Source organism: Canis lupus, chromosome 7 (genome assembly GCF_048164855.1).
Source record: "Canis lupus baileyi chromosome 7, mCanLup2.hap1, whole genome shotgun sequence".
Classification (NCBI taxonomy): Eukaryota; Metazoa; Chordata; class Mammalia; order Carnivora; family Canidae; genus Canis; species Canis lupus.
Window position 1 is genome coordinate 55,914,064 of NC_132844.1, and position 21,897 is coordinate 55,935,960.

Consider the following 21,897-nt stretch of genomic DNA (forward strand, 5'->3'; position numbering starts at 1 on the left):
TTTTTCTGTAATATACAAATTTTAAGTATTTCCTTCTATGAAATTTGACAATTATAAATACCCTTGTAATAATCCCCATGAAAGGATAAAAAACATTTCTATCTTACCAGGGAGTTCCTGGTATACCTTTCCAGTCAATACCATTGTACCCCAGAGGCAAACATTAGATTTTTCTATTCTTGAAATTATCATATACAATTATACAATAGGTAAGATTAACTGGATTCTTTCTTTCCACATAACATTTCTCAGCTCTACTAATTTTTTTCATCTATCAGTAATTTTTAATTATTTACTAAGATTACATATAAGGTACATTTAATAAGATATTATGTATTTTTTAATCCATTCATATGTTGATGGATTTGTTTTTCTAGTTTAGGACTATCATGATAAGGTTGCCATGAACATTATTGTACATGTCATTTCTCTTGGGTAAACACCTAGAAGTGAATTGCCAGGTCATGAGATGGTTGAATCTTGAATTTTCATAAGAAAATAGTAAAATTTCCAAATAAGCCATTTTAAACTGTCAGGATAAAATAGTAAGTTATAATTAGCTAATACACTCATCAACATCTAGTATTTTGGGATATTTTGATATTATTTTTGAGGTATTTTGTTCATTCTGATAGTTCTAAATTGTCTCTCATATGGATTTTATTTTTATTTCATTGATGATTAATGACGTTGAACACCTTTTCATGTACTTGGTGGCCATTCACCTATTTTCTTTTGAGAACTGCTCATGTATTTGACCTATTTTTCTTTAATTGAGTTTTATATCTCATTTTCACTATTAAGGTATACATTCTTGCTCAACATACTTGACTTTTTTTATGTTCCAGAAAACTTCATTTACAAAAATATGTTGCAGACTGAACCTGGCCCATAAACTGAGTTTTCCAACCCATAATAAAACGTAATAATGATCAAATCACTTCTGAAACATTCACTCCCAAAATACTTGTAGATATTCTAGAAGCCTTTGTTCATGTCTCCTGGAATTAAATTTCTCATTTTGTTCCCCTCAGTTGCTTGGCAATTCCATCTCTCTGTGCCTGGCTCAAGGTCATCATACTTAGGCTCATGAACCAGAAGATATTTTGTTTTTCTCCATTTGAGTGATCTTTGGTTCAAGTTTGCTGCCCACTCTAACAAATGATTTTTCAGTTTGTAGTTTGTTCCTTGATAGATAAGCTATGATCTCTGAAAACCCATTAACACATTAATGAGTCAGAAAATTTTTTAATACTGTGCCTGGGAATAATGATTTATTTTAATTCAATCCTCTACTTTAATTGTCAGGGTTGGTACCAACCTGGTGATAAGGCATTCAATAAAGCCTAATATATTTACTTCAACCTTCACCATTGTGTTTTGGGATACAGCTGACCCTGCACTAGAAGATGCAGCTATCTGTCCAACAGGGAGGAAGAGAGCCTAGTAGAACCTAGATTTAATCAGGCTATTTAGCTGATTTTAACTTTGGCAAAGTGGATATTGTCACCCTCAATGACCCTCTCATTGACCTCTACTGCATGATTCACATGTTTCAGTATGATTCCACCTATGACAAATTCCACATCACAGTCAAGACTGAGAATGGGAAATGTGTCATCGATGGAAAGTCCATCTCCATCTTTCAGGAACAAGATTCTGCCAACCTCAAATGGTGTGATGCTGGTGCTGAGTATGTTGTGGACTCCACTGGGGTCTTCACCACCATGGAGAAGGCTGGGGCTCACTTGAAAGGCAGGTCCAAGAGTATCATCATCTCTGCCCCTTCTACTAATGTCCCCACGTTTATGATTAGTGTGAATCATGAGAAGTTTGACAACTCCCTCAAGATTGTCCACAATGCCTCCTGTACCACTAATTATTTGGGCCCTCTGGCCAAGGTCATCCATGACAACTTCAGCAATGTGGAGGAACTCAGGACTATAGTCCATGCCATCGCTATCACCTAGAAGATTGTGGACAGCCTTTCTGGGAAGCTATAGTGTGATGGCTGAGGGGCTGCCCAGAACATTATCCTTGCCTCTCCTGGTGTTACCAAGTCTGTAGGCAATGTCATCCCTGAGCCGAATGGGAAGCTCGCTGGCAAGGCCTTCAGTGTCCTCCCCCCCAACATGTCAGTCATGGATCTAACCGACCTCCTGGATAAAGCTGCCAAATACAATGAAATCAAGAAGATGGTGAAGCAGGCATTGGAGAGAACTCTCAAGGGCATCCTGGGCTACACTGAGGACCAGGTTGTCTCCTGCAAATTTAACAGTGATACCCACCTTCCAGCTTTGATGCTGGAGCTGGCATTGCTCTCATTTTGTCAAGCTTAATTCCTGGTATGATAATGACCATTTTGTCAAGCTTAATTCTTAGTATGATAATGAATTTAGCTATAGCAACCAGGTGGTAGACTTTGTGGTTCACATGGTCTCCAAGGAGAAAGAGGCCCCTGGAGCACCAGCCCCAGGAAAAGGAAGAGAGAGGCCCTCAGATGCTGGGGAGTCCTTGCCCCAACTCATCCTCCAGCACTCTGAGAATCTCTGGACCTTCACAGTTTCCATCCCCCGAAGAAGGGGAGGGGTTTGGGGAGCCCTACATTGTCATGTACCACCGATAAAGTATACTGTACCCTAACAAACAAACAAAATCTAGGTTCTACTATTTACTAGTCTTGTGACCTTGGGCTAGTTACTTAACCTCTCTATGCCTATACTTGACATATCCTTGATTATCACACATACATATATTAGCCAGTTTGTGGGTTACTAATTCATTTTCATTACATTTTTTAAAAAGAATAAAAATTTTTAAAGATTTTATTTATTTATGAGACACACACTGAGAGAGAGAGGCAGAGGCACAGGCAGAGGGAGAAGCAGGCTTCATGCAGGGAACCCAGTGTGGGACTCGATCCCAGGCCTCCAGGATCATGCCCTGGGCTGAAGGCAGCACTAAACTGCTGAGCCACCTGGGCAGCCCTAAAAGAATAAATTTTTAATTTGTATGGAGTCCAATTTATTCTTATTTATTTTATTTATTTCTTTAATAGTACCTGTTTTGACATAGTCTTTTATTAAACTTGGCTACTCGCCAAGGTCACAATTAAAATTTCCTGTTTCTTCTAAAAACTTTATAATTTTTACTTTGGGATACAAGCCTATGAGTAATCTCAAAATATCTTTCATATACAGAGTGAAATAGAATCATCATTTTTCATTTGGATATCCAGGTATTTTACCATCTCTACTTAAAACAGCATTTATTTGATAAGTTAACCTTGTATAAAATATGCTGAATCAAGACTTCCAGTCCCCAGTTCTACATGTAAGTAGCTTGGAAATTGTCATCACATCCAGACAACAAGTGAAAAACTTAACAGATCAAAAAATCAACAGCTCTTCTTGGGTCCACAAAAGAGTGGAAGACATAGGGCAAATAGTAGCTTCCCAAATTGGAGAGGCAGGTGAAAACAGTGAGTCATGACCACACAGAACAGAAACTAACAAGTTAAAACCTTCTGTTATAGTGTCCAGTTGAGAAAATCAGAACTGTAACTGAAAAATTGCCACAGGCTCATTATGGAGAAACCTGAAAGTTAAAAACTCCAGAAAAGGGGGATCCCTGGGTGGCACAGTGGTTTGGCGCCTGCCTTTGGCCCAGGGCGTGATCCTGGAGACCCGGGATCGAATCCCACGTCAGGCTCCTGGTGCATGGAGCCTGCTTCTCCCTCTGCCTGTGTCTCTGCCTCTCTCTCTCTCTCTCTGTGTGACTATCATAAATAAATTAAAAAAAAAAAAAAAAAACTCCAGAAGGACTCAATATGTGAGATTTAACACCAAGAGATTGACCAGATCCCTAAAGTAAATATGAGAGAAAGATCTCCTTTGGTTTCTGGCAGGAGGAGAGGAAAAGGAACCCTTTTGAAATATGCTAGAGCACTCTTATTCTTAACAATCCTGCCTCCAAGGGAAACTAGTTAACCAGAACCTAAACTGCTGAAGTATTATCACAGAGTAAGTGACTGGGGGAAAAGAAATACTCAATTCTAGCTAATTCTAGACTAACTATGTCCCAAATAAAGAAGGAGGGAAAAAAATAGAAACACTTGTGAAGTCCAGGCACAGTTTACTAAAAGACTCAGACCTAAGGATAGAACTATAGAACACTTCTCCTCCCCCCACAGCCACCACCATATTAGTAAACGCCTGTTCACAGTAGTTCCTTTTATGCAGTATGGTATTTCTGAATAGCAAGAAAAAAATTACAAAGCATACTAAAAGATAAAATAAATGAATAAAATCAGTCAATCCCACAACCTGAAGACAAAGAACAAATATCATAACCAGAGAGGGCAGAGATACTGGAATTATCAGAACAAGAATTCAAAACAACTCTGATTCATGTGCTATGTGCTCTAATGGATGAAGCAAACAGCATGGAAAAACAGGTGGACAATGGAAGCAGAGGTAAAAATCCTTTGAAAGAACCAGAAGGTAAGGCTACTGATTAAAAAACAAAAACCAAAAAAACAACACTGTAACAGAAGTGAATACCTTTGATGAGCTCATTTAGTAAACTGAACAAGGCCCATGAAAGAATCACTAGCTAGGGGATATATCATCAGAATCCTCAAAATGCAAAAGGCAAGAAAACAAAAAGAAAAACAGAATATCCAAAAACTATGGGACAACTATAAAGGGTGTAGCATGCATAATGGGAGAACTACAAAAAGAAGAAAGAAAGGAACAGAATATTTGAAATAATGACTAAAAATTTCTCCAAGTTTCAGGCCAAATCACAGATTAGGGAATTTAAAGAACACAACACAGAATAAAAGCTGAAAAAGCTATATCTACTCATATTACCTTCAAACTACAGAAATGTGAAGATAACTAATAGTTTCCAGAGGACTGATTCTACGTTCAATTTTCTCATACATGAACATGGCATGTTTCTGCATTTATTTAAGTATCATTTATGTTTTGTAGGGATATTTCACATCTTTAAAAAGTGCTTTTGAAGTTTTTGTACAAATTTATAATTGCCATCATCAGAAATATAATTTCTATTGAATATTGACCCTGTAGCTGGCCATACTGCTAAATGCACATGTTCATTTGAATAATTTCTGTAGATTTAAAAATGTGTGCAATTGCATACTCTGAAATCAGTTTTACTTGTCTTTCTAATCTTCATTATTTTACTTATTGCGGTGTCTAGAATTTTAAGTCAAATGTGGAAAGTAAGTGGTAAAAATACATATGTGTGCCTTGTTCCTAGTTGTAGGAAAAGAGATTCAACAATTCTCTATTATAATTTTTAGCTTTTGGTTTTGCAGGTGTTCTTTATCATATAGAAACGTATTTCCAATCCTAATGTATTGAGAAAATTATTTTTTTAAATCATGAAGGGCGATTGAATTTTATCAATGATGTTATTGTATTTATTTTATTTGTAAGTATTCCACTGTTTATCTACCTTGATTATCACATAATTTTAGTCCTTTATTCTTTTGATGTGGCAAATGATAATATTTTACTTTTGAATCATAAATAAACATTGCAGGGCAGCCCTGGTGGCTCAGCAGCGCTTTAGCGCTGCCTTCAGCCCAGGGCCTGATTCTGGAGACCCAGGATTGAGTCCCATGTTGGGCTCCCTGCATGGAGCTTGCTTCTCCCTCTGCCTGTGTCTCTGCCTCTCTCTCTCTCTCTGTCTCTCTCTCTCTCTGTCTCTCATGCATAAATAAATAAAATCTTTAAAAAAATAAATATTGCATTTTGGGGAATAAGTTGGTAATATTATGTTAAGGAATTTTGTGTTTATGCATGTAGAGTATTACAATATTCCATGTTAACTTATATATTCTAATTATAGCTTAAAATGCTGAAGAAAAATATAAGTATCATGCTGATCTTATAAAAGGTAACTTGAGAAATGTTTTTTGAAAGTGTTTAGGTAGTAATGGTGTTCTTTCTTATAGGTTTGATAGCAATCAATTTTTAATTTTTTTAAGCTTTATTGAAGTATAATTGACAAAGTCATAAGATATGTATATACTGAAAAGATTCTCACCATCTAGTTAGTTAACATATCCATTGACTTAAATATTTATCGTGTATGTGTGGGGGTGGGGTGTGTGTGTGAGAAATGTTAAAGGCATCTGAGTCTAGAGTTTTTGGTGGAAATCATTTTGACTTACAGTATTAAATTTTCAAATAGCTATAAGGTTATTTTCTATTCACTTTGTTATCAGTTTTCTGTTGTGTTTCTCAGGGAATTTGTTTCTCTGTTAAATTTATTTGTATAAGGTATCCTATAGTATCCTCTTACAGTTTTCTAAGTCTTTGTGGGATCTAAGAGATACCTCATTTTAACTGATAACTTGATGGAATGAAATTTCTCTCCTCTTTGATCATGTTTGCTTGGGTTTATATATTAGTTTAGTGTTTTCACTAGTATTTTGACTTTTTTAAATTGCTTATCCATATTCTATTTAATGTTTTACACTTATGTAGGTTTTTTCTGCTTTCTGCTTTAAATTTTAATTTACATTTCCTAAATATAAACTCTTCACAACTCACATCATTGTTGATACAGCTTCTTTTCTGATATAGTCATTTAAAATATTTTTTTTCTTTAAGCTGTGCTCTAGCTGCATTAACTCTGCTTTGATATATATTACTGCCATTGTCATTTAACTAATTTCTCCTTTTATTTTTCTCAGTATTCTCTCATGTATGTTAGGCACATATATATTTAAGACTCTGATATATTCTTAATAAATTAGACTGTTACCATTATTAAATATCCCTGGTTTAATGGAGACATTTGTCAAATTTTATGTAACTTTTGACTATAGAATCAAACTTCAAAGCTTCATTTATAGTTTTTTTTTTATTTATCATCCTTTGAGAATGAAAAAATCAATTTATTTGGAAAAAAAAGCAAATTTAGAGCTAGCCAGAATGATGAAAACATTAAATATGAAAACAATATTATATTGTCTTATCATAATATTTAATTCATATGGGATATAAAAGTTTTGTAGAAACTTCATGAATTGCTCATTCTTAATGACTAAGAAGTGAGTTAGAAGATGGTGTAAAAGATGTATGTAATCATGGTTGCAATAAAATGTTTTCACTAATCTCTCGAATGGTGGTTTCATCAACATCTCATTTTGGTAATATTTTATATAACATATGTCGGTAAGAAAGCAAATTTAATGGGTAATTTGAAAAAGCTGAATAGATGATTTGGAAAACTTTACCAGGCTTTGACCTCTATTATTTTTTGTCATTTATTGTCAATTGGCTCTTCTGAGGCAACAGAATGAGAGGAATAGGAAAAATGAGATACTAATCTTGCAAAACTCTACATTCAAGAAGAGTTCACTTCTATAGTTGGAATTCCAATGTTGTATAGAAGTTCATTGAACAGCATTAGCCAAAGGAATCAGGGACTCAAAATAGGATCATGTCAGTAAAAAGAAGAGAAAGTAGAGTAAGTGAAGAGATATTGTGAATGTGGAATAATCAGTTTTTGTAGTCAGTTGAATGTAGGGAACAAAGAGAAATAATTAAAATTACTCCAATTTAGAACTAGTTTGCTAGAAAAATTATAAAGAAATGAGAAAAGATTGTGTTTTTAAAGAAGGGATAAAAAAAAAAGGATGAATTCAGTTTTGTACATGTAGTCATTCCATCAGGAAATGCTTGTCAAAATATTCAACTGGGTATATATTAGTGTTAAAATGATTACCAGTTATCATTTTTATTTTAGAATCACTTTGTCTATGATCTTAGTCATAGCTTTTTTTATGAATTAGAGATGTCGTAAATAAAAGTATAAGTTTCAAAATTCTGTGCAGTATGAAGAAATATACTCGAAATTAGCAGTCATATTTTAGAAGACTGGAAAATTAAATTTAAAAATCCATCAATTTTGAACCATTTTTTAACTGGAGGCTTTTGTTTTTATTTTGTTTTGTTCACCAGGTTTTTAGGCCTTAGCAATAGGATTATTATGTTCTCATTTCTTGTCAAGATTCCTGGAATCTCTGGAAAACATTAGTTTAAAAACTCAATTCTTAAAAAAAACAAACAAAAAAAAAAACAAAAAAAAACTCAATTCTTGGTGAAATAAATTGGGTGAAAATGAGATTCTTCTAGATTCTCCACAGATGGGTTTTTACTGATTCCATCCCACTTGTTGAGCCCTCCCTTATTCTGCATAGGTGGCAATTTTTAATTTTTTAGGTTTAAGAATATTTTAATGAAAGACTGTGAACCAATTTATGTTGGTGATGGAGTATTACTGTTGGGATAGATGCATAAGTTTTATTTTCATTGTCTCTGGTTACCACTCATGCAATGGACAATAGTTGGAGATTACAACATGGTATCAAATAATGTGAGACATAGGATTTAAGTATTAAAGGATCAGAATAAATAAATAAGAGTAATAATCTAAGTTATCATTTATTAGATGACTTCTCTGTGTTGGGAACTGTGCTACTTTTTATTGCTTATTTTACTTAATTCTAGCAATAGCCAATATTGTAATATAGCCAGAAAATCCTATTTTCATATCATTCACACACAAAAATATTATCATGACTCTTCTTCCTTTTCTCTATTATGTATAATTTCTTACTTTATGATACCTCTGATTTGCAATTTATTCACACCTTCCACACTTGGCATGGGGAAGAGGAGAGGAACTCATTCAATCCCCTGTCCAGCTTTCACATCATTTCCATTTTAACCTCTCCTCTAAACTGTAATCAGTTTTCAGTCTACTGTAACTCATCTGGGAAGATAATATGGCTGCCTTGTTTTCCATGCTTCTTTCTTCCAAATTATTGACTTTTCGCAATCTTTTTTTTTTTTTTCTGCAAAATTTGGTTACTTTTGACCAGATTTTTCTTAAAAAAAAGTCTTGAGTTCCAGACTATTCTGGAATCTTTCTCTTCCTTGTAATCCTTCATGATATTTTAAATATGGTTTCCTTTTCTTCCTCCTGTGCCTGACAATAGTCCTATCAACAAGTACTTATTTTTTTTACATTCCATGTTTTAAACACTTAATGATAATCTGTTTTAAGGTGATGTATCTTTAGTGGCATTTTTATGACTCTTTTAATGATTTACAAGTTATTTTGAGGGCCAGGTGTTCATGTCAATTCTGGTCTCAGATTCCCCACTTCTTGCAAGTCAACTTAGCTTGGATTAGCAATAAATTTAATGAATAAAAGTTAGAGAGGTTTCTGCTTTTTTTTAACATTTAATCAAAATGTATTTTATTAATTCATAAAAATGAACTGTCATTTCTCCACGTTTCCCCAACTAGTCCGTCCCCACTTATACCATATGTTGTACATGGAAAGAAATGTACTTTGTGTTAATTGTATGTTCTCCAAAACATATTACAGACAACAAATGGGCATTAATTGAATTAACAATGGAGTATGTAAGTTGTCACTTATTAATAATTATCTGTTATGCTTTCTATGCATCAATCAAATATTTGCTCATTTGTAAGGGCATTGTGAATTCTATGAGGACTCAGACCATATCCTATGGAATTAAAGTAAAATAAATATTTATTTATCCAGGGATGCGTGGGTGGCTCAGCAGTTGAGCGTCTGTCTTTAACTCAGGTCATGAACCTGGGATCAGGGATGGAGTCCCACATTGGGCTCCCTGCATGGAGCCTGCTTCTCCCTCTGCCTATGTCTCTGCCTCTCTCTCTCAGTCTGTGTCACGCATGAATAAATAAATTAATAATGAATTATTAATTATTAATTATTCATGAATGACTAATATTTTTAAAATATTTATTTATTGAAAGTGAAATAGCTTTAGTTGATGGATTTCATAATGAATATCTCATCTCTCATAGGCTTAAAACTCTTTTCATTATGCCAGCTTGTATGTCATTATTTTTGGAGAAAAATTAATTTAATTATTAAGTAACTTAAAAAATCCCAGTCAGTGGCATGTTCATAAGGCTACTATGTGATTAATCTCACTCTAGAAGTATAAACAATATTTTTGTTATATGTGTCACACAAATGTGTCTTGGTCATTGCATATTTCATGGCAAAATGGCAATTACCAAATTTCATATCTATTCTATTGCTAATATATCTTGATCCTAGAAAGTCTTGCTCCATCAGTTCAGCTGCTCTGATTCAGTGACCCAACTCATTTATCTGATGTCATAGCAATGACTTTGGGCTTATTCCAAGATAAAGATTTTCCTGTTATCATTGATAGTTTATTGCATATGAAATAATAACAAAGCTTGCACACTTAGTAAGATTTTTACATCAAAAAGTTGACAAAAACCCTAATTTGTATATAGCATTTATTACATATAATACTAAAAAATACACTAGTGTGCATAAACATGGCTACTTAAAAAAATTACCAACCCAATAAGCACAGTAAAATATAAAAATGAAGGGCACCTAGGTGACTCAGTGGTTGAGTGTCTGTCTTTGTCTCAGTTTGTGATCCCAGGGTCCAGGGATTAAGTCTTGCATCAGGATCCCCACAGGGAGATTGTTTCTCCCTCTGCCTATGTCCCTGCCTCTCTCCCTGTGTCTCTCTTGAATAAATAAATATAATCTTTAAAAAAATAAAAATGAAATATGTGTCTTACAAAGAAGATCTATGACAGAGCACACTGTTAATAAAATGAAATTTTAATGGATCAAAATATAAACACTTTTCTCATCTCTTTTTGACAGAAAAGTCTCCTGGAATTTTAATGCAAAACTCCCTTGATATCTAATTAGCAGTTAATTGTAGTTTTCTGCTGCTGTGTAACAAATTACCAAAAACTTAGTGGGTCAAAATACTAACCATGTATTATTTGACAATTTCTATAGATCAGAAATAAGGGAACAACATATGACTGGGTTCTCTGTTCAAGGTGTCCAAAGTCTGAAATCAAGGGACTGAACAGGAATTCAATCTTATCTGAGGTTTAAATTCTTTTCCAAGTTCATGGATTATTGCCAGCATTGATTCTTTTATATCAGTATTTATTCGATCAGTACTTTCTTGCTGACTATCAGAGGCCATTATCAGCTCCTAACAATTGCCTATGATTCCCAAACATGTGGTTCTCTCCAGAACATGACAGTTTCTAGACTTCTGCCTACTGTGACCTCTGGACCTGCTTTTAAAAGGGCTTACTTGATTAGGTCAGAGCTACCCACTCTCAAAGGGAGAAAATTATATAAGGTATGCACATCAGGAATGAGAATCTTGAGGGTCATCTTCATTTCTGCATACCAAATTGACTCTAGAACAAGGGGGTTCTTCACTCCCTGTCCAGGTGTTTTCATATATCAAGAATGAGACATTCACTCAATTCAGACTACTGTACATTGTGGTTTTGTTCAGAGGAGAACCAAAATTTAAGAGACAAGCAGAGAATCATTTGGAGACATTTAACTTTATTTGATGTTAAAGAGATATATATCAATTCAAGGGCCTGTATGCAAAGTTTTTTTTTTTTTTTTGGATTCTAGTTTTTTTTAGAGCATAATTTCAGTTCCTGAAGTTGTCATAAGATTTGTATGACTCTACATCACCTAGATTAGTAAATCTAAAAGGCATATCTGAGATGGCCACAGCTGAGTGTCATTGTTACTCAGGTCAAGCATCACCTACCCTTTCTTCAAATACTGCTTTGGTTAGACTACAGTTCAAGTCTTTACTGACAAGATCAGAAAGCAATATACTTGAATAGAAGTTATGGCAATAATAGATGGGGTCTCAAAACTACAGGCACATTGAACTGTAATGACTCCCAAGTATTTCCAGGAGTGTTACAAATAGACCATGAAATTCAGCTTTCTGTAGGCTTTGATCAAAATAAAAAAACCTCATCCCTGGAGGTCAGCAGTCTGGTGTCACAGGGTCATTTATAGAGTCTTAAACTCTATCAACATCTGAACTTCTACCAAAATTCTTTAGGGAAGAAAAGACTTCTTCTTTTTAGAAAGAGTTCCAGACTGAGGTGTTCTAGTGATATATTTCCGTATAGCAGTTTTTAGTTAATTATGTTGTATTTGGGTGATCATCTAGGTTACCTGTGCCTCAAATTCTTATAAGTAAAGGTGAGAAAGCATGTTTCATCATACTAGAATCTATTTTGATTTTTCTCTCATATAATGCAAACTGGGAATTGAGCATTTGTTATTTCACATTATGTATCACTTTCCACTAGTACTAAACCACTATCTGTTCCTGCAGCAAATGTGTGTTCTTTATCTTCTGTCTCATATAACTTTGTTACAAACACTTAATAATATAGGACAAAGATTTTTTTTTCTATTTCCCCAGTTCTTCCTTTTTTAATTATTAATTATATCTCCAGTCCTTCATAAACTATTCAATTGGTCTAATGTCAAATGTGAACTTCTATTTGATGCCTTAGTCTTGTAGGTTCCTGACATTTTTGTGTGTGTGTGTGTGACTATTTCTGTGATTCTCATTTAATTGCAACCTACCTTGTACCAGATATCACTTGACCAAAATGCAATGCAAGGGAACCACACTTCCCAATTTATCAAAGAAGGTAAATTTGTGAATGTGTGGTGGTAATGGTGATAAGGCATTGTATAAAATCAATTGACTATAAATCATAGGAGAAAAAAGATATTTAACTTGGTTTCCTTTTATCAGAATTTATTTTAAGTAAAATTTATAGGAGGGAGGGCCAAGATGGCAGAAAAGTAGGGATCCTCATCTCACCTGGCCCCATAAAGTTACCTAGATAACTTTCAAAACATCCTGAACACCTATGAATTTGACCTGAGATTTAAAGAGAAAACAGCTGAGATGCTACAGAGAGAAAATTTTTCACCTCTAACAAGGTAGGAAGGCAGAAAATACATAGGCTAAAGTGGAACGGCAAGAGCCTCCAGGGCAGGAAAGCTCTGCCCTGGAGAAGTGGGAACTTTAAAAATCCACAGCAAAGTTTTCCCTGACAGAAAAGTTCTCAGCAGGGAAATCAAGCAGAATTGCAGGAGGGGCAGTGATGCCTCAAGATCCCCAGAGTCACTGTAAGAGGAGGGGTGCCAGGGAGGAAAGCTTACTACAAACCAAGGTCTGCTATGTGTAAAGGATCGGAGGGCCACAGCCCTCTGGGGCATTTGGAAGAAGCCAGTCAGTTAGGTGGGCTGACTCCAGAGCGGCCTTTACCCTAGAGCACCGCTCTGGACGAGGGGGCTGTGCCCCATTCCTTTCAGGAGAGGCAGTCCCTGGGAACACAGGTCCAGCAGTGCAGGGCCCCAGATCCCAGGGAGCCCAAGCAGACAAAGCCAGTGATCCTGCATTCCCCCCAGGAGAGGCAGAAGTGGGGAGAGCACAGGGAAGCAAGAACTGTCCTGCTGCTGGGCACCCTGCAAACTGTGCAAATCACTGCACCTGTGCCTGCTCCCAGGAGCATCTAGGCCAGTGTGGACTGGGAGACTGCAGTTACTCAAGGGGAGCTGACTCTAGAGCTGGAGAGCTGGCCACTGCCAGTGTTGTTCCTCCTTGTTTCACCTTGTGCCTGGCGGGGGGGGGGGGGGGGGGGGCGGGATCGCCAGGGAACAGAGGCCTTATGGGGTACACACACCTGAGAATCAGCACAGCAGTCCCCTCCTCCAGAAGAACCCACTGGAAGAACAGGGGAAGAGCAAATTTAGTGACCAAGCAGCGCTGGAAAGCTATAGGAATGAAGGTAAATAGTATATAGAACTAGAGGGTCCTTTTTTTTCTTTTTCCATTATGACTCGTTTTTATATCAGACTAAATTTTTCAATACTCTTTCTCTTTTCCCACCTTAGCTACGATATTAGCTACGATAGTACTAGCCCTTCATTTTTAAAGTTTTTTTTTCCTTTATGACTTCCATATTTCTACAATTACCTGTCTTAGATATATTTTTCACTTCTGGATTCCATACATTGTATTCAGTTTAGTTTTAGTAGATATACCAGATATAGGTTTTTGTATTTGTTTTTTGTTTTTTCTGCCTCATTTTTTTTTACAATGGCAGAAGTTAGTACCTTCTAAAACATGACCAGCATGCATCCAGAACCACGTGGAATACCATGTTGGTTCATTCTGTGAGATTATGTTCTCTTTTCCTTCCCATTCTGCCCCATTATTTTATCTAGTTTATCTTTCTGTGGTCAATGTTGGGGCTTTCTATAAGTATTGCTGGTTTATATAAATGTGGGATTGAGCATCTTCTAACACACAGAACAAAATACACACAGAACCAAGAGGATCACCCTCTAGGACCCTACAGGTAGAGTGCATTCTCTCTCCGCCACAACTTTTTCAACACCACCATTCCCCCCTTTATTTCTTTTTCTTCTTTACTTTATTTTTTTTCATCTTTTTCTTTTTTCTTCTTCTTCGTTTTTGGTTTCTGGATTTTTATTTTTTCTACTTTGTTTTAAAATTTGTTTTTCACTTTAGTGGTCCTTTTGTTTTATTTTGTTCTGTTCTTCTTTTTCTTTTATTTTCTGATCTCAGACCTCTTCAGAATCAAAAAAGTATTTTATTTAGGTCGTGGTTGATGTTTTTGACCCACCCTCCTCATACAACCACTCTGCACTGGACAAAATGACTAGAAGGAAGAATTCACAACAAAAGAAAGAATTGTAAATAGTACCCTGCCACAGAGTTACAGAATTTGGATTTAAATATGTATTTATTTTTTAAAAAAATTTTATTTATTTATGATAGTCACAGAGAGAGAGAGGCAGAGACATAGACAGAGGGAGAAGCAGGCTCCATGCACTGGGAGCCCGACGTGTGATTCGATCCTGGGTCTCCAGGATCGCGCCCTGGGCCAAAGGCAGGCGCCAAACTGCTGCGCCACCCAGGGATCCCTGGATTTAAATATGATGTCAAAAATTCAATTCAGAAGTACAATTATAAAGCTACCGTTGGCTCTGGAAAAAAAGCATAAAGGACTCTACAGACTTTGTTACTGAAGAATTGAGATCTAATCAGGCCAAAATTAAAAATAGATTAAATGAAATCTAATCCAAACTGGGTGCTCTAACTGCTAGGGTTAATGAGGTGGAAGAGAGACTGAGTGACATATAAGATAAGTTGATGGTAAGGAAGGAAGCTGAGGAAAAAAGAGAAAAACATTAAGAGCCCATGAGGGAAGGCTTAGGGAAATAAATGATAGCTTGAGAAGGAGGAATATATGTCTAATTGGGATTCCAAAAGAGGCTGAGAGACAGAGGACCACAAAGTATATTTGAACAAATCATAGCTGAGAACTTCCCAAATCTGGAGAAGGAAACAAGCACTCAGATCCAGAGATGGAGAGGATCCCCCCAAAATCAATAAAAATAATTCAACACCTCAAAATTTAATAGTGAAACTTGCAAATTTCAAAGATAAAATTCTTAAAGCAGCAGGAGACAAGGGATTCTTAACCTATATGGGGAGAAATATCAGATTAATAGCAGACCTCTCCACAGAGACCTGGCAGGCCAGAAAGGGCTGGCAGGATATATTCAGGGTACTAAATGAGAAGAACATGCAACCAAGAATACTTTACCCAGCAAGGCTGTCCTTCAGAATAGGAGAGATAAAGAGCTTCCAAGATAGGCAGAAACTGAAAGAATATGTGATTACCAAAGTGGCTTTGCAAGGAATATTAAGGGGGAACCTATAAAAGAAAGAGGGAGCCCAAAGAAACAATCCACAAAAACAGGGACTGAATTAAGGTAATATGATGACACTAAATTCATATCTTTCAATAGTTACTCTGAACATGTATGGTAAATGATCCCATCAAAAGACATGGGTATTGGACTGGATAAAAAAGCAATGCTCATCTATATGCTGTCTACAAGAGACTCATTTTAGACCTTAGTACACCTACAGCCTGAAAATGAAGGGGTGGAGAACCATGTACCATTCAAATGATCCTCAAAAGAAAGTAGGGGTGGCAATCCTCATATCAGATAAATTAGTTTATACTGAAGACTGTGGTAAGAGATGAAGAGGGACACTATATCACACTTAAAGGGTCTATCCAACAAGACAACCTAACAATCATGAATATTTATGCCCCTAATGTGGGAGCCACCAAGTATATCATAAATTAATAACCAGAGTAAATAGATACTTAGATAATAATACAAAATAGTAGGAGACTTCAATACAGCATTTTCAGCAAATGATAGATATTCTAAGCAGAACATTACCAAAGAAACAAGAGCTTTAAATGATACACTGGACCAGATGGATTTCACAGACATATACAGAACTTTGCACCCTAATGTAACTGAATACACATTCTTCTCTCTCTCTCTCTTTTTTTAAATACACATTCTTCTCAAGTGCACATTGAACTTTCTCCAGAAAAGACCACATACTGGGTCACAAATCAGGTCTGAACCAATATCAAAAGATTGGCATTGTCCCCTGCATATTTTCAGACCACAGTGCTTGGAAACTAGAACTCAGTCACAAGAAGAAATTTGAAAGAAACTCAAACACGTGGAGATTAAAGAACATCCTACTAAAAGATGAATGAATCCAGAAATTGGAAATTAGAGAAGAATTAAAAAGATTCATGGGCACTATTGAAAATGAAGGCAGAACCATTCAAAATCTTTGGGATACAGCAAAAGTGGTCCTAAGAGGGAAATACATCACAATACAAGTCTTCCTCAAAAAATTGGAAAAAACTCAGGTACACAAGCTCACCTTGCACTTAAAGGAATTGGAAAAAGAACAAGTAAAACCTACACCAAGCAGAAAAGAGTTAATAAAGATTTGAGCAGAAGTCAATGAAATAGAGACTAAAAGAACTGTAGAACAGATCAACAAAATCAAGAGTTGGTTCTTTGAAAGAATAACATAGGTTAACCACCTTTATTAAAGGTTAGCCACCTTTATTAAAGGTTAGCCACCTTTATTAAAAAAGAAAAGACTCAAATTAATAAAATCACAAAAAAGAGGAGAGATCACAACAAATACCAAGGAAATACAAATGATTTTAAAAATGTGTTATGCATAGCTATATGCCAACAAATTAGCCAATCTAGAAGAAATGGACACATTTCTGGAAAACCACAAATTACCAAAACTGGAACAGGAAGAAATAGATAACATAAACAGGCCAATAACTAGGGAGGAAATTGAAGCTGTCATCAGAAACCTCCCAAGACACAAAAGTCCAGGGCCAGATGGCTTTCCAGGGGAATTCTATCAAACGTTTAAAGAAGAAATAATACCTATTTTGCCAAAGCTGTTTCGAAGGATAGAAAGGGACAGAATACTTCCAAACTCATTTTATGAGGCCAGGATTACCTTGATTCCAAAACCAGACAAAGACCCCACCAAAAAGGAGAATTATAGACCAATATCCCTGATAAACACGGATGCAAAAATTCTCAACAAGATACTAGCCAATAGGATCCAACAGTACATTAAGAAGATTATTCACCATGACCAAGTGGGATTTATCCTTGGGATGCAAGAGTGGTTCAACACTCATAAAACAATCAATGTGATAGATCATATCAACAAAAACAAGAACCATGATCCTCTCAATAGACAAAGAGAAAGCATTTGACAAAATACAACATCCATTCCTGATCAAATCTCTTCAGAGTGTAGGGATAGATGGAACATTGCTCAATATCTTGAAAGCCATTAATGAAAAGCCCACTGCTAATATCATTCTCAGTGGGAAAAAACTGAGAGCCTTTCCCCTAAGAACAGGAACAAGACTCTCTCAAGATGTCCACTCTCACCACTGCTATTCAATGTAGTACTAGAAGTCCTAGCCTCAGCAATCAGACAACATAAAGAAATAAAAGACATTCAAATTTGGCAAAGAAGAAGTCAAACTCTCCCTCTTCACAGATGACATGATAATGTATATAGAAAACCCGAAAGATTCCACCAAGATTGCTAGAACTGATACAGCAATTTGGCAATGTGACAGGATACAAAATCAATCCACAGAAATCAGTTGTAATTTCTGTACACTAACAATGAGACTGAAAAAAGAGAAATTAAGGAATTAACCTCATTTACAATTACACTCAAAAGCTTAAGATACCTAGGAATAAACTTAACCAAAGAGGTAAAGGCTCTCTACCCTAAAAACTACAGAACACTTCTGAAAGAAATGGAGGAAAACACAAAGAGATGGAAAAACATTGCAACATTATATGAGTTGGAATAATAAATATTGTGAAAATGTCTATGCTACTCAGGGCAATTTACAAGTTCAATGAAATCCTTATCAAAACATGAGAGACTCCTAACTCTGGGGAATGAACAAGGGGTATTAGAAAGGGAGGTGGGCAGGGGGATAGGGTGACTGGGTGATGGGCACTGAGGGAGGCACTTGATGGGATGAGCACTGGGTGTTATACTATATGTTGGCAAATCAAACTTCAATATATATATATATATAGAAAAAAAATATAATATATATTAATATGTATATATTGATATACATATATTAAAATACATATTAATATATTTTTATATATATATTTCTCTCCTCTCTCTCTCTCTCTCTGTCTCTGTCTCTGTCTCTCTCTCTCTCTCTCTCTCTATATATATATGTATATATATATATTTTTTTTTTAGGAAAAAAAATCCTATTAAAATACCATGGACTTTCTTCACAGAGTTGGAACAAATAATCTTAAGATTTGTATAGAATCAGAAAAGACCCTGAATAACCAGAGGAATATTGAAAAAGAAAACCAATAATGGGGGCATCACATCACAATGCCGGATTTCAAGCTATATTACAAAGCTGTGATCATCAAAACAATTTGGTACTGGCACAGAAACAGACACATAGATCAATGGAATAGAATAGAAAACCCAGGGATCCCTGGGTGGCGCAGCGGTTTGGCGCCTGCCTTTGGCCCAGTGCGCGATCCTGGAGACCTGGGATCAAATCCCACATCAGGCTCCTGGTGCATGGAGCCTGCTTCTCCCTCTGCCTATGTCTCTGCCTCTCTCTCTCTCTCTGTGACTATCATAAATAAATAAAAAATTAAAAAAAAAAGAATAGAAAACCCAGAAATGGGCCCTCAACTCTATGGTCAACTAATATTTGACAAAGCGGGAAAGAATATCCACTGGGAAAGGGACAGTCTCTTCAATAAATGGTGTTGGGAAAATTGGCAGCCACGTGCGGAAGAATGAAACTAAGCCATTCTCTTACACCATACACAAAGATAAACTCAAAATGGTTGAAAGACCTAATTGTGAGACAAGAATTTATCAAAATACTGGAGAACACAGGTGACAACCTTTTTGAACTTGGTCACAGCAACTCCTTCAAGATACATCTATGAAGGCAAGGGAAACAAGAGTAAAAATGAACTATTGGGACTTAAGATAAAAAGCTTCTGCACAGCAAAAGAAACATCAATAAAACTAAAAGACAACCTACAGTATGGGAGAAGATAATTGCAAATGACATATCAGATAAAGGGCTAGTACCCAAGATCTATAAATAACTTATCAAACTCAAGGGACCCAAGAAACAAACAATCCAATCATGAAATGGGCAAAAGACATGAACAGAAATTTCACCAAAAAAGACATACACATGGCCAACAAACACATGAAAAAATGCTCCAGGTCACTTGCCATCAGGGAAATACAAATCAAAACCACAATGAGTTATCACCTCACACCAGCGAGAATGGCCAAAAATTAACAAGACAGGAAACAACAAATGTTGGAGAGGATGTGGAGAAAGGGGAACTCTCTTGCACTGTTGGTGGGAATGTGAACTGATACAGCTACTCTGGAAAACTGTGTGGGGGTTCCTCAATGAGTTAAAAATAGAGCTACCCCATGACCCAGCAATTGCACTACTGGGTATTTACCTCAATGATGTAGTAAAACACCAGGATACCTGCACCCCAGTGTTCATAGCCACAATGTCCACAATAGCCAAACTATGGAAGGAGCCTCGGTGTCCATCGACAGATGAATGGATAAAGAAGATGTGGTGTATGTATACAATGGAATATTACTCAGCCATCAGAAGAGACAAATACCATTTGCTTCCACGTGAATGGAACTGGAGGGTATTATGCTGAGTGAAGCAAGTCAATTGGAGAAGGACAATTATCATATGGTTTCACTCATACAGGGAATATAAGAAATAGTGAAAGCGATTATAAGGGAAAAGAGGGGAACTGAGTGGGAAAAATGAGAGAGGGAGACAAACCATGAGAGACTCCTAACTCTGGGAAACGAACAAAGGGTTGTGGAAGGGGAGATGGGAGGGGGATTGGGGTAACTGGGTGATGGGCAATGAGGAGGGCACTTGATGGGATGAGCACTGGGTGTTATACTATATGTTGGCAAATTGATCTTCAATAAAAACTAATAAAAATAAATAAAATTTATATATTACTATATTTCTAATTATTATCTATCCAAATTATTGAGCCACATGGTCTTCATTTCTCAAACTCCTTTCAGTTAATATGTAGAGTACATTATGTTTCATAAATTAGAATTATACCTTATAGACTTATGCAGGATTTTTTTTATTTTTATTTTTTTAAACCTGTTCACTGTGGTAAGGTATCATATAATCTTCTCCTGGAAGAAATTATATTGGTAGAAAACTTGACTATGTCCACTCTTTTTTCTCTCCATAGAAAAGAAATGCTTTATCTGGTTGGTTAAATGAGGAAAGGGGTCACCAAATACCAATATCTAAGGCATACATGCTTTCCTTTCCAGGTATTAAAAACTGTATGTTTCACAGGTTCATGGGTCTATCTCCTCATCTCTTCCTCACCCAGGCAGATCTTACCCATGTTGGGGAAGCCTTGGATTTTAGCTGCTTAATCTACCCCTGTGTGTGTCCTTTCAGTTGTGGGAGAAGAAAAGAGGAAGTAGGGAGCACATTTAAATAATTTGCAAGAAATATACCCAACCTACCTTTAACATGAGCTAACCAGACACTTAGATTGTCATTGACTCTTGTATCTGCCTCTCTCTTGTTTCAGAGCTTAGAGGGCATAGAAGAATGACTAATTAATTTTCCTTATGCTTCAATAAATGCAGGTAGAAGGGATTATTGAATATTCTCCAGACAATTAACATTTTCTGTCATACCTTAACCTTTCTAAAACCTTCTTTTGAACAAAATACTACATTTCTAGTGGAAAGCGGTAACTTAATTTTTTCAGCTCTTTGAGACCTAATAGTTTAATATATTTAAAGTCTAAAACATGATAGTATACATATACACTGGTAAAAGGATTCTCTCATCAAGTAAGTTAATTAACATATTCATCGTCCTATGAATCCTCCTCTTTTTTTTGGTGAGAATATTTAAGTTCTGTTTTAGCAAATTTCAACTTCTTCTAATGTGTTTTGTGCAGTTTAAGCTGAAAAAATAAAATAAGCTACATTTGGCTGGTTATAAAGGTTCAGAGTGTAAATATGTATTTCATTTGAATTATATGAAGTTATCAATATTTAACTATTTTATTTATAAAATAATTTAATATAGTAAATTTGATTAATTTCCTATGGAAACAAACTATCATTAGGGAGGATTATAAGGGGAATATTTTGAAATTGCTTTCTTTCAACAGACATTAGAATAGTTTCATATTTTGCAGTAGTAAAATTACTATTAAGAACTTTCTGCATTCAGTATATTTAAATGGTAAATCTCTCCATCTATACTCTGGAAATTGTTACTATTTGGCATACAAAGTTAGGAATAATATAAGTGCATAACTTTAAGATGTTTTTGAGAGAATTACTGACAAGTCATTAGTCAGCTTATTCATAACCTTTCCTCTCTCTGCAGGTATATCATGAATATTTTC

General features: G+C 35.7%; 1 pseudogene; it reads left to right on the plus strand.

Annotated features, from left to right (window-relative positions):
* The first annotated feature begins 1,496 nt into the window (after positions 1-1,496).
* LOC140636420 (glyceraldehyde-3-phosphate dehydrogenase-like) lies at positions 1,497-2,339 on the plus strand (annotated as a pseudogene).
* The last annotated feature ends 19,558 nt before the right edge of the window (positions 2,340-21,897 follow it).